The following is an 11,344-nucleotide window of genomic DNA, read 5'->3' on the forward strand; positions in this document are numbered from 1 at the left end:
AGGCTGCAAGCTTTTTCCCATTGAGGATGATATTTTCTGTGGGTCTTTCATAGATAGATTTTATGAAGTTCAGGAATGTTCCATCTATCCCTATACTTTGAAGTGTTTTAATAAGGAACGGATGCTGGATTTTGTCAAATGCTTTTTCTGCATCGATTGAGAGGACCATGTGGTTCTTTTCTCTTCTCATATTAATTTGTTATATCACATGGATTGATTTGAAAATGTTGAACTATCCTTGTAGCCCAGGGATGAATCCTACCTGGTCATGGTGGATAATCTTTTCATTGTTAAAATGTCTATACTGCCTAGAGCAATCTATACTTTTTTTTTAAAAGATTTTATTTATTTATTTGACAGAGAGAAATCACAAGTAGATGGAGAGGCAGGCAGAGAGAGAGAGAGAGAGGGAAGCAGGCTCCCTGCCCAGCAGAGAGCTGATGCAGGACTCGATCCCAAGACCCTGAGATCATGACCCGAGCCGAAGGCAGTGGCTTAACCCACTGAGCCACCCAGGCGCCCCGCAATCTATACTTTTAATGACATTCCAATCCACTGGTATTCTTCAAAGAGCTGGAGCAAATAATCCAAAAATTTGTATGGAATCAGAAGAGACCCCAAATTGCTAAGGAAATGTTGAAAAACAGAAATAAAATGGGGGGCATCACATTACCTGATTTCAAGCTTTACTACAAAGCTGTGATCACCAAGACAGCATGGTACTGGCATAAAAACAGACACATAGACCAGTGGAACAGAGTAGAGAGCCCAGATATAGACCCTCAACTCTATGGGCAAATAATCTTCAACAAAGCAGGAAAAAATATACAGTGGAAAAAAGACAGTTTCTTCAATAAATGGTGCTGGGAAAACTGGGAAGCTATATGTAGAAGAATGAAACTCGACCATTCTCTTACACCGTACACAAAGATAAACTCAAAATGGATAAAAGACTTCAATGTGAGGCAGGAATCCATCAGAATTTTAGAGGAGAACATAGGCAGTAATCTCTTCGATATCAGCCACAGCAACTTCTTTCAAGATATGTCTCCAAAGGCAAAGGAAACAAAAGCGAAAATAAACTTTCGGGACTTCATCAAAACCAAAAGATTCTGCACAGCAAAGGAAACAGTCAAAAAAACAAAGAGGCAACCTACGGAATGGGAGAAGATATTTGCAAATGACAGTACAGACAAAAGGTTGATATCCAGGATCTATAATGAACTCCTCAAACTCAACACACACAAAACAGACAATCGTATCAAAAAATGGGCAGAAGATATGAACAGAGACTTCTCTAATAAAGACATACAAATGGCTATCAGACACATGAAAAAATGTTCATCATCACTAGCCATCAGGGAGATTCAAATTAAAACCACATTGAGATATCACTTTATACCAGTTAGAATGGCCAAAATTAACAAGACGGGAAACAATATGTGTTGGAGGGGATGTGGAGAAAGGGGAACCCTCTTCCACTGTTGATGGGAATGCAAGTTGGTGCAGCCTCTTTGGTGAACAGTGTGGAGATTCCTCAAGAAATTAAAAATAGAACTTCCTTATGACCCTGCCATTGCACTCCTGGGTATTTACCCCAAAGATACAGATGTAGTGAAAAGAAGGGCCATCTGTACCCCAATGTTTATAGCAGCAATGGCCATGGTTGCCAAACTGGGGAAAGAACCAAGATGCCCTTCAACAGATGAATAGATAAGGAAGATGTGGTCCATAACACTATGGAGTATTATGCGTCCATCAGAAAGGATGAATACCCAACTTTTGTAGCAACATGGACAGGACTGGAGGAGATTATGTTGAGTGAAATAAGTCAAGCAGAGATAGTCAATTATCATATGGTTTCACTTATTTGTGGAGCATAACAAATAGCATGGAGGACATGGGGGGTTAGAGAGGAGAAGGGAGTTGGGGGAAATTGGAAGGGGAGGTGAACCATGAGAGACTATGGACTCTGAAAAACAATCTGAGGGGTTTGAAGTGTTGCGGGGATGGGAGGTTGGGGTACCAGGTGGTGGGTATTATAGAGGGCACGGATTGCATGTAGCACTGGGTGTGGTAAAAAAATAATGAATACTGTTATGCTGAAAATAAATAAAAAATAAATTAAAAAAAAAAAAAAGAGAGAAAGAGAGAGAGAGGGAGAAATAGGCTCCCTGCTAGTAGAGAGTTGGACACAGGGCTCAATCCCAGGACCCTGAGATCATGACCTGAGCCGAAGGCAGATGCTTAACTGACTGAGCACTCCCCCGCCTTAAATTTAAGAAACTAAAAATGATTCATGAAATTCTTTCCACTGTAACTTTTCAAGATCTAATTGTTATATTAGATTTTAGAAATTAACATGTTGATTTAATCCTCTTCAGTGTGAATTTATGAAGACCCTAGTTAAACTAGTTAAATAACAATTCCTACTCCTAGAAGCTGATTATTTCTACACAGCCTTTTGGTTTTAATAGGAATCAGAATGTTTTTCAGGTTCTTGGTTTGGATGTGGATAGTCTACTTTTGTAAGTTGCCATTTTTTAAAAGCTATCATCACACATATTTTTAACATTCTGTTTTCAATACCTATCATACTGAAGTTTTACGAAGTTATGTTTAGGAGAAATAGAAACTATATCAAAAATTATTTCATTTGGAGATAATGCTAACCAAAGATATGAATCCTGAAAAAGAGGTTGAATTAAAATAATGAGTGTAAGAACTAATGGACAATCTCAAGAATTATCACACTTGCTTTCAGATCACTTTTCTCTGATTTTTTCTGGTGAAGAAATTACATTTAAGGTGAGAATACTGAGAAAATAAACTAATAAAAATAGCTTTAACTAAGCAGTGATCATGTCAAACACTGTCTCTGTGTATAATATTTATATAGAGAAAATCCTAAAGACTACACCAAAAAGTGGTTATAACTAATCAACAAATACAATAATGTTTCAGTATATTAAATTAATATACAAAATCAGTTGCATTTCTATTCACTAACGATGACATACCTGAAAAAAGAAATGAAACAATACCATTGACAATAGCATCAAAAACTAGAAAATACTTAGGGATCAATTTAACCAAGGTGTTGAAAGTTTGTATACTGAAAATTATAAGACACTGATGAAATAAATTGAAGACACAAATACATACAAAAATATCACAGGTTCGTGGATCAGAATAATTAATATTGTTAACATGTCTGTAATACCCAAGCCATTTATAAATTCAGTTCAGTATAAAAATTCCAATGGCATTTTTCACTAAATAAAAATAAAACAAAACCTAAAAATTGTATGGAAGCACAAAAGATCCCGAATAGCTAATGCAATCCTGAAAAAGAGCAAAGCTGGAGGCTTCACACTTGTACATTCCAACTTAATTACGAAGCTATAGTAAACAAATCCTGTGACTCTGGCTCAAAAACAAAGGCATAGAGCAATGGAACAGAATGGAGTGCCCCGAAATAAACCCACACATATATGGTCAACAAATATTTGATAAGGAAGCCAAGAATATTAAATGAAGAGAAGATAGTCTCTTCCATAAATGACATAAAACTGCACTTCCATCTTATACCACTCAAAAAAATTAACTGTAGGTGGACTAAAGCTTTAAATATAAGACTGGAAACCGGAAAAGTCCTAGAAGAAAACACAAAGGTCAACTCTTTCAGATTGGTCTTGGCAATAATTTTTAAGTATGTGATACCAAAAGTGCAAGCAACTAAAACAAAACTAAACAAATGTGATTCCTTAAAAAAAAGGGGGGGGGGCGGGGATTGTGTGAAAGAAAATTTTTGCAACACCAAAGAAACAATCAGCAAAATGAAAAAGTCAGTTAAAAGAGTGGGAGAAAATATTTGCAAACCATCTTGTCTGAGAAGACACTAATATCCAAAGTGTATAGAACTTATACCTCTCAATAGCAAACAACAATCACAGTAATGTGAGTTAAAAATGGGCAGAAGGGGATGCCTGGGTGGCTCAGTTGGTTAAGCCACTGCCTTCAGCTCAGGTCATGATCCTGGAGTTCTGGGATCAAGTCCCACATCAGGCTCCCAGCTTCTTGGGGAGTCTGCTTCTCCCTTCTCATGCTCTCTCTCCCTCTCTCAAATAAATAAATAAAATCTTTTTTAAAAAAATGGGCAGAAGACTTGAGTAGATGTAGACATATTTTCCAAAGACAAATGGCTAACAGGTAAAGGCAAAAGGCTCAGCATCACTGATCATCAGGGAAATGCTAATCAAAACCATTATGATTTATCACCTCACACCTGTTAGAATGGCTGTTATCAAAAAGACAAAAGCTAGCAAATTCTGGCCAGGGATGGAGAAGGGGAATCCTTGTGCACTATCTATGCAACCACTATGAAAAACAGTATGGAGCTTCCTCAGAAATTAAAGACAGAACTACCAGAATAAGATCCTGCAGTTCTACTGGGCTCCTTTGTTGTTTTCTGTATGCCTGTCAACATGTATTTAAGAGACTTTCCCCTAATTTGACTTAATTTTCTTATTTTTAAACCTGTCACTGAAATTCTACATTTATTACTTTCGGAAAGGTTTTAGTATTTTTATTTTATATTTACCTATTAAAACAACAATGTAGTGCTATTTTTGATAGGCTATAAACACAGGAACAGAATCAAAGTATGTAATATATCTGCTGAGGAAATTATAAAATAAGATTAATAAAATAGATACCTTAGCACTGCATAAATTTGCTCAGCAAAATTTTGCAACATGAATGTCTCTATCAGTTGGCTTATTTTATATTAACTCCATTGCCAACATAGAGTCTCGTTTCTTTTGTAACGTCATTGTTAATAGTCTAGTTTTTAGTACAAAAATAGTTTTGTACTAAATCTAGTTTTATTATTTTGTTCTTTTCTGATGTTTATAGATGTGGGCTTACAGTATAGTTCAATTTATTAGGTACTTAAATGACTTTTCAAATTTCCATCAGATACAAGCAATATGTGGAAGCGCCTCATTCAAATTGTGCCTCTGAATTACATCATGTTCCAATTACTTTAATATATCATTATCCTCGATCCTTTCTGCAGAAAAGGGCCATATATTCTACATTAACTCCTTTTAATAGTGCTAGTGAACATTGAAATAAAGATACTTTTTAGAAATGTGTAATAAAATTAAAATGCAACTGCTGCTAGTTTCTACAAAGCTGAGTGCATGACTGAATTTAAAACAAAAATTAAGTTATTGATTTCCTGAGAGAATAAACACTTAAAATACAATATATGTATGATGCAGCATATTAAATTATACTTCATTAGTATATTTAGTATATTTCAGAATGTGTAGCTTAAATTTTCTGTTGGATATTGTAGCCTAAGGCTATATACACATATGTATGTGTATGAGTGTGTGTGTGTGTGAGTGTGTGTGTAGCTGATACTATCTATATTTAAAATCTTTCTATTGTATTTATCATGGATTTTTCACATTATTTTTGTTTTTGAGAGTTGCATTGAAATATTTATCTAGATAACCTGATTTTTTGGCGCTCCCTTAAGTTTTTCATCATAAACCAAGTTCTGCAGAATGTTTATTTTCCTATCCTAGCAGGCAGTTCAATTAAAAAGTATTTTTATTTTAGTATTCACTATAACTATTAAAAGGAATTTAGTAAAGCATATATAGGCCTCTTGTAAGAAAAGATTGAGAATAATGAATAATTAAAACAATTTCAATATGAAGCAATTTAGAGACCACAATTTTGCATGAGGCTTTTATGTATAACTGAATTTCTGTAGGCTTTGTTTAAACTTTGTTAGTTTTAACTGTGGAAGGCCCAAGATATTTCATAGTTGTTTTAACTAGGGGAGCTCACCCTCCAGACCCTTTGTCCCCTAGGGAATCTTTTCAGAACTCGCTTTAAGTCTTTCTTTTAAGATGATTCTAAAGTATTATGGGTTGTACAGTGTCTCCCTACAAATTCAAATATTGTAATCTTAACCCCCAAGTACTTCCAAATGTGAACTTACTTGGAAATAGGGTTATTCTAGATGTAATAAGTAGAGATGAGGTCATACTGAAGTAAGGTAGGCTTCAACCCAGTATAACTGGTGATTGTATAAAAGGGGGAAATATGGGGCGCCTGGGTGGCTCAGTGGATTAAGCCGCTGCCTTCGGTTCAGGTCATGATCTAAGTGTCCTGGGATCGAGCCCCGCATCGGGCTCTCTGCTCAGCAGGGAGCCTGCTTCCCCCTCTGTCTCTGCCTGCCTCTCTGCCTACTTGTGATCTCTCTCTCTCTGTCAAATAAAATAAAAATAAAAATAAAAAATCTTAAAAAAAAGGGGGGGGGAATATGAACAAAGACACACATACAGAGAAGACTCATGGGAATATGAAGGCAGAGATACAGTACAGGGTCTACAAGACAAAGGATGGCAGATTGCTGGCAAAGCACCAGAAGCTAGAAGAGAGGCATGGAACAGATACTCTCTCATGGTATCAGAAGGAACTAACTCGGCCAAAGCCTTGAACTCAGACTTCTAGTCTCCAGAACAAAATTTCTGTTGGTTAAGTCACTCACATCTTTGTACTTCATTATGGCAGTTCCAGGAAACAAATAGAAGTCTTACGATAGGGAATGGTCCTTATTTTTCAGATTCGGCCTTTTTGATTTCTCAGAGGAATTCCAGGGGTATCAAGGAGGTATCAAGTAAGTTGAACAATTCTGACAGATTTCCTATGTCCTAAGGAACTCTTCTACCAAGATGTCCCTCACCTTCTGGTATCTATTCCTCTTTAAATCTTTGATGGCCACTTTCTGCTGAGACATGAGTGTACAAGCCACCCCTCAGCCATTCCCAAGGAATCCCTATGCTGACTTCTGAATTCCAGTCTCTACCCAGCACCTTCCTCATCACTATCCTGGCTTATAGACTCCTGCTGCTTCAGCTGACCAGAACTCTGATTTCTGGCTCCTCAGCACAATGGGAATTCTGTGTTTTGCAAAATTCCACATCTTCATTAAGGCTGAGAAAATCGTCCCCAGGCAGAGGAGTGTTATTGTTGAGTTCACATCACTGAGCTCAAGTCATTGCTGAAGTTCTGTCGGGGATTGTAACTTTGCACTCATTTTATGAAACCAGATGCCTCATATGCTTTGTCCAGTTTTATAGCTGTTCACAGCAGAAAACTAATCTGATTCCAGTTATTCCACAAACACAAGGCTCTGTCTTTACGAGTAAAACATGTGAAATCTAAAAATGAAGATGTAGCAATCAATCATCAGTAAAGAGAACTATAAATATTGATAAATGTAACCACCTAGAACAATGGAGGCTATAGATAATGTACACTATAGGGGACACGAACCAGCCAAATAGAGGTAAACAGAGTATAATGAGACAAACAGAACTAATCAAAATATAAATCATTTACAAATGTGATAATTCTAAAATATCAGTTTATAGCAGGCAGGAGATTTTTATTTATTTATTTATTTATTTATTTATTTATTTATTTTTTATAAACATATATTTTTATCCCCAGGGGTACAGGTCTGTGAATCACCAGGTTTACACACTTCACAGCACTCACCAAAGCACATACCCTCCCCAATGTCCATAATCCCACCCCCTTCTCCCAAACCCCCTCCCCCCCCAGGCAGGAGATTTTGACCCAAAAGTTATCCGAAAGGATGTTCCTATGTGGTTCTGTATGTCAAGTCATATTTTTTTCTTTGCGTAATATTACTTGATCTGTGTGCCAAAGAAAAATACAGTTTTATAACAATTATTGTGATAAAACAAATTATCCAAAAAGCAGTCTTTTAACTTAAGATTAAACAAAAGAACACTTTCGGGGAGAAGATTTTCTCCTTTAAACAATGAATTTCCTCATGTATTAAAAAATATTTTAGCTGCAGGAAGCACCTTGTTCCAGGCAGTGGTGGGGCAGTTGCCCCAATATATGTTGGGGTGGATGGCTGATCCTGGGGATCGGAGTAGACCTCTTGATGCAAATCTCGGTGGCCACTGCTGGAGCATGACCTGTGCCATGGCCACTTCCGACACCTTATTTGTAACATTTTAAGAAACTTCATGAGGTCTTCTATGGCCTCCATGAACACCTTTCGGGGGTGCCAGAGTGTCTCCTGTGGATGGCAGGGACAGAAGAGAAGCAGCAGCTGATCAGATTTTTCCTGTTGCAAATGAAATTCTGGCAGAGATGGAAGAGAAACCACATCATGCACCTCTATTTTTCCCTAACCTTATGATGTCAAAGCTTCAAACCTACCAGAAGGCCTTGCCAAACCTTCATCAGAAAGTAAGACGCATATCTTTGACAACCCCACCTGGAGGGTGAGGACACATGAAATATGGCGCATACACTGTAGAGAATGAACGTGTGAGGGGGTTGCAGTCTCAAAGAGAGTTGCTTCTGCAAGGTACTGATGGCCTGAACTGGACTACCCAGAGTATTGGGTGCTCTCATTGGACTGCCCCAGAGACTAGCCAGATTGGCCCAGAAATCACAGAAGAGCTGGGGGAGCAGTGTGACCAGTTGGAATGTACCAAGAGGAGGTCAGTAAACAAATACAAGTGAAAACTTGAGCAGAAGTGGAAAGATTCTCTGTCCAGTGTTCAGAAAAGTGACAACCAGCAGGCTGCTACTGTCCATCCTCATGTCACTGGAGCTGGCCTTCCTAGGGACCTGGATTATAACAGATACTTTCAAAAGCACTGAAATTCCTATAGGGAAGGGTTTGTGCACCAGAACTTTGATCTGTGAATGAATGGTGTTAGAGAAGGAGAATAAGCATAGTGTTGCTATGAGCTAATGGTTCAAGGATGTACTGTGTTTAGTAGCCAGAATTGTGGGGGGGAGGGAGAGAAGGCAGAAAACCATTTAATTGTGAAGGAAAAGTAACAAGACCAGTATGATAGACCAAGGTAATAGATGCTGCTTGACTTCTTAAAAAAAATTATATGTATATTATCAAATTTTCAAGTAATAAGTGAAATGTCTCAGGAAAATGCCTAATTGTTTCGATGCATAGATGTGAAGAGCCAGTAAAAGGTGAGGGTAGACTGAAACTAAATTTCTGAGGGCCTTCAATAAAATTCTAAGTGATAAGAATTTTAAATCAATGCAAAGAAAGAAAACAATCAAATTGGATTTTAGGAAGAAACTCTGTCTGGCTTTGGGGGCCAACAACACAGGTAACTTGAATAATTCTTATCTGTTGTGTATTAGAATGGCAATAGGTTAAATTTTCAGAACAGTCCGAAATATTATATTCCTAAAGCTAATGGGTATAAAAGTTCTTTTAAAGAACATTTGTAAGTTTCAGGTATTCAGGTGATTCAAGAAAAAAGCCTAAATTGTTTATGTAAAGTTTTAAGTTTAAAATTTTGATTTACCTCAAATTTGTTATTATACTTAAAACACTTTCTCACTTTTCACTTTGAAAAAGGCTAACAATCTTATTAATGTAAAGGAACTTTGGGGAGCAAAACTAAACATCAAAACAGGTGTACATTTTTTGTGGTGAGGGAAGAAAGGAAAGAAGGGAGGAAGGGAGGGAGAGAGAGAGAAAAAGGAAGGAAGGAAAGAAAGAAAAGAAAAGGAGAAAAAGAAGAAGGAGGGAGGAAGAAAGGGAAAAAGAAACCAACCACAAAGACAGCAATGCAAGCGTTTGGTGCACACTCCCTAGGCATAATAGTTTATTGAAATGTAAGTGAGGTCTTAGTTTTAATTTGTTAGTCACCCCTGAAATAAAAATATGTTAATGTTTTAGAAATTGACAATAAATATGTAAACATTATTCAATGTTTAAAAGGAGACCTTTACCTTTTTACACATTGAAAACGTATTTTCGGGGCGCCTGGGTGGCTCAGTGGGTTAAAGCCTCTGCTTTCAGCTTGGGTCATGATCCCAGGATCCTGGGATCAAGCCCTGCATCGGGCTCTCTGCTCAGCAGGGAGACTGCTTTCCTTCCTCTCTCTCTGCCTGCCTCTTTACCCACTTGTAATCTCTGTCTGTCAAATAAATTAAAAAAAAAAAAAAAAGAAAACATATTTGCAAGTATGTTCATTGGAAGTACAGAAAACAGGCAACAGAAAGCAGGGTCTCTCTGGCACTTCTCAAAAATAAAGAAACTGGACATAAAATACAGTAATTTCTTAGCTGATAAAAGTTTAACATGTCACAGACTAATGGGGAAGATTGCAGAAGTGACATTTAATTAGATTAATCAAAATGGATTAAAACTGTCTTGGATAAACAGATCGACTTCATTAGCTGGCAACTCTAGCCCTAAAATTAAGTGTATTAGACTATGAGCACTAGCTGTCATGCATGTCTTGGTGAAATTAGGTTGAGAAATTTTTTTTAATAAAAATAATAACAGTTTGACAAATGTAAACCCCCTTGATTGAAATTCTTTTGGATGAAACATTAAATAGTTCATTAATGGACAAGGAAGCAAAGCAAATATATTCTTCAAAGGTGTTTAAATGAACTATTATTTTTCAGTGCACTGGCAAAGTTCTATCACCATAAAATAATTTCTTCTAAAAATTTAAATGAACTCAACTTCTTTTCTGATACATTTATTTAAGTCAGTTACTTTTCAGTTCCCCAAATTTGTGCGATAATAATTTCCCCATCCCAAGTGCCAATTCTGGTTTAGGGATTTTCTGTGTCATAGTATCTCTATAGACAATTTTGTATTTCTAGCAAAATAATGTATAGATTTTGGAACACAGTCTAGTATTGATTCTACAGCAGTGTTTAGAACCTGATAGGAAACATTATTAACTACCAGTTAAATGTCAGTTGTAATGTATACAATAATTTATTTCTTATTAATAAATGATCATAACTCTTACTAATAAATAAACAAAAACTAATCTTAATGGTTGAGAAACACAAACATATAATTCTCTTTCAAGCTATGTATCCATTATGGTTGACTGGTGGTTATGCTTTTTAATTTTTGGCATCATGAATCTTTGAGGATGATGGTTTAGGCAGGCTAGGACACTGCTGACTACTTCAGCAGCCCTTAAATCCTCAAAACTAGCACTAACATTTCATTGTCATAATCAAATCAGATGGCTGTTTTTCATATCAAAGTGGTAGGGAACTATTATGTTGACTCTGGCGAAAGAACTTTATGTTGTTGAGCAGAAATACAATATATTTACCACAGTAAGTAACTGAAATATTTCGAGATTGCAAGGAAACCACTGTCTGATCTAAAACAACTGTTAAGTACTATGCCAATGTACAGTAACTTTAGTAAGAAACAACTAGAGTGTTCTTTTAAAAATTCAGTAGACTGAATTTG

At 36.6% G+C, this 11,344-nt stretch overlaps 1 pseudogene; it reads left to right on the forward strand.

The window, feature by feature from the left end:
- The first annotated feature begins 8,077 nt into the window (after positions 1–8,077).
- LOC131831180 (vesicle transport through interaction with t-SNAREs homolog 1B-like) lies at positions 8,078–8,785 on the forward strand (annotated as a pseudogene).
- Positions 8,786–11,344: the final 2,559 nt, after the last annotated feature.

The sequence above is a fragment of the Mustela lutreola genome, chromosome 5 (genome assembly GCF_030435805.1).
Source record: "Mustela lutreola isolate mMusLut2 chromosome 5, mMusLut2.pri, whole genome shotgun sequence".
NCBI classification, from domain to species: domain Eukaryota; kingdom Metazoa; phylum Chordata; class Mammalia; order Carnivora; family Mustelidae; genus Mustela; species Mustela lutreola.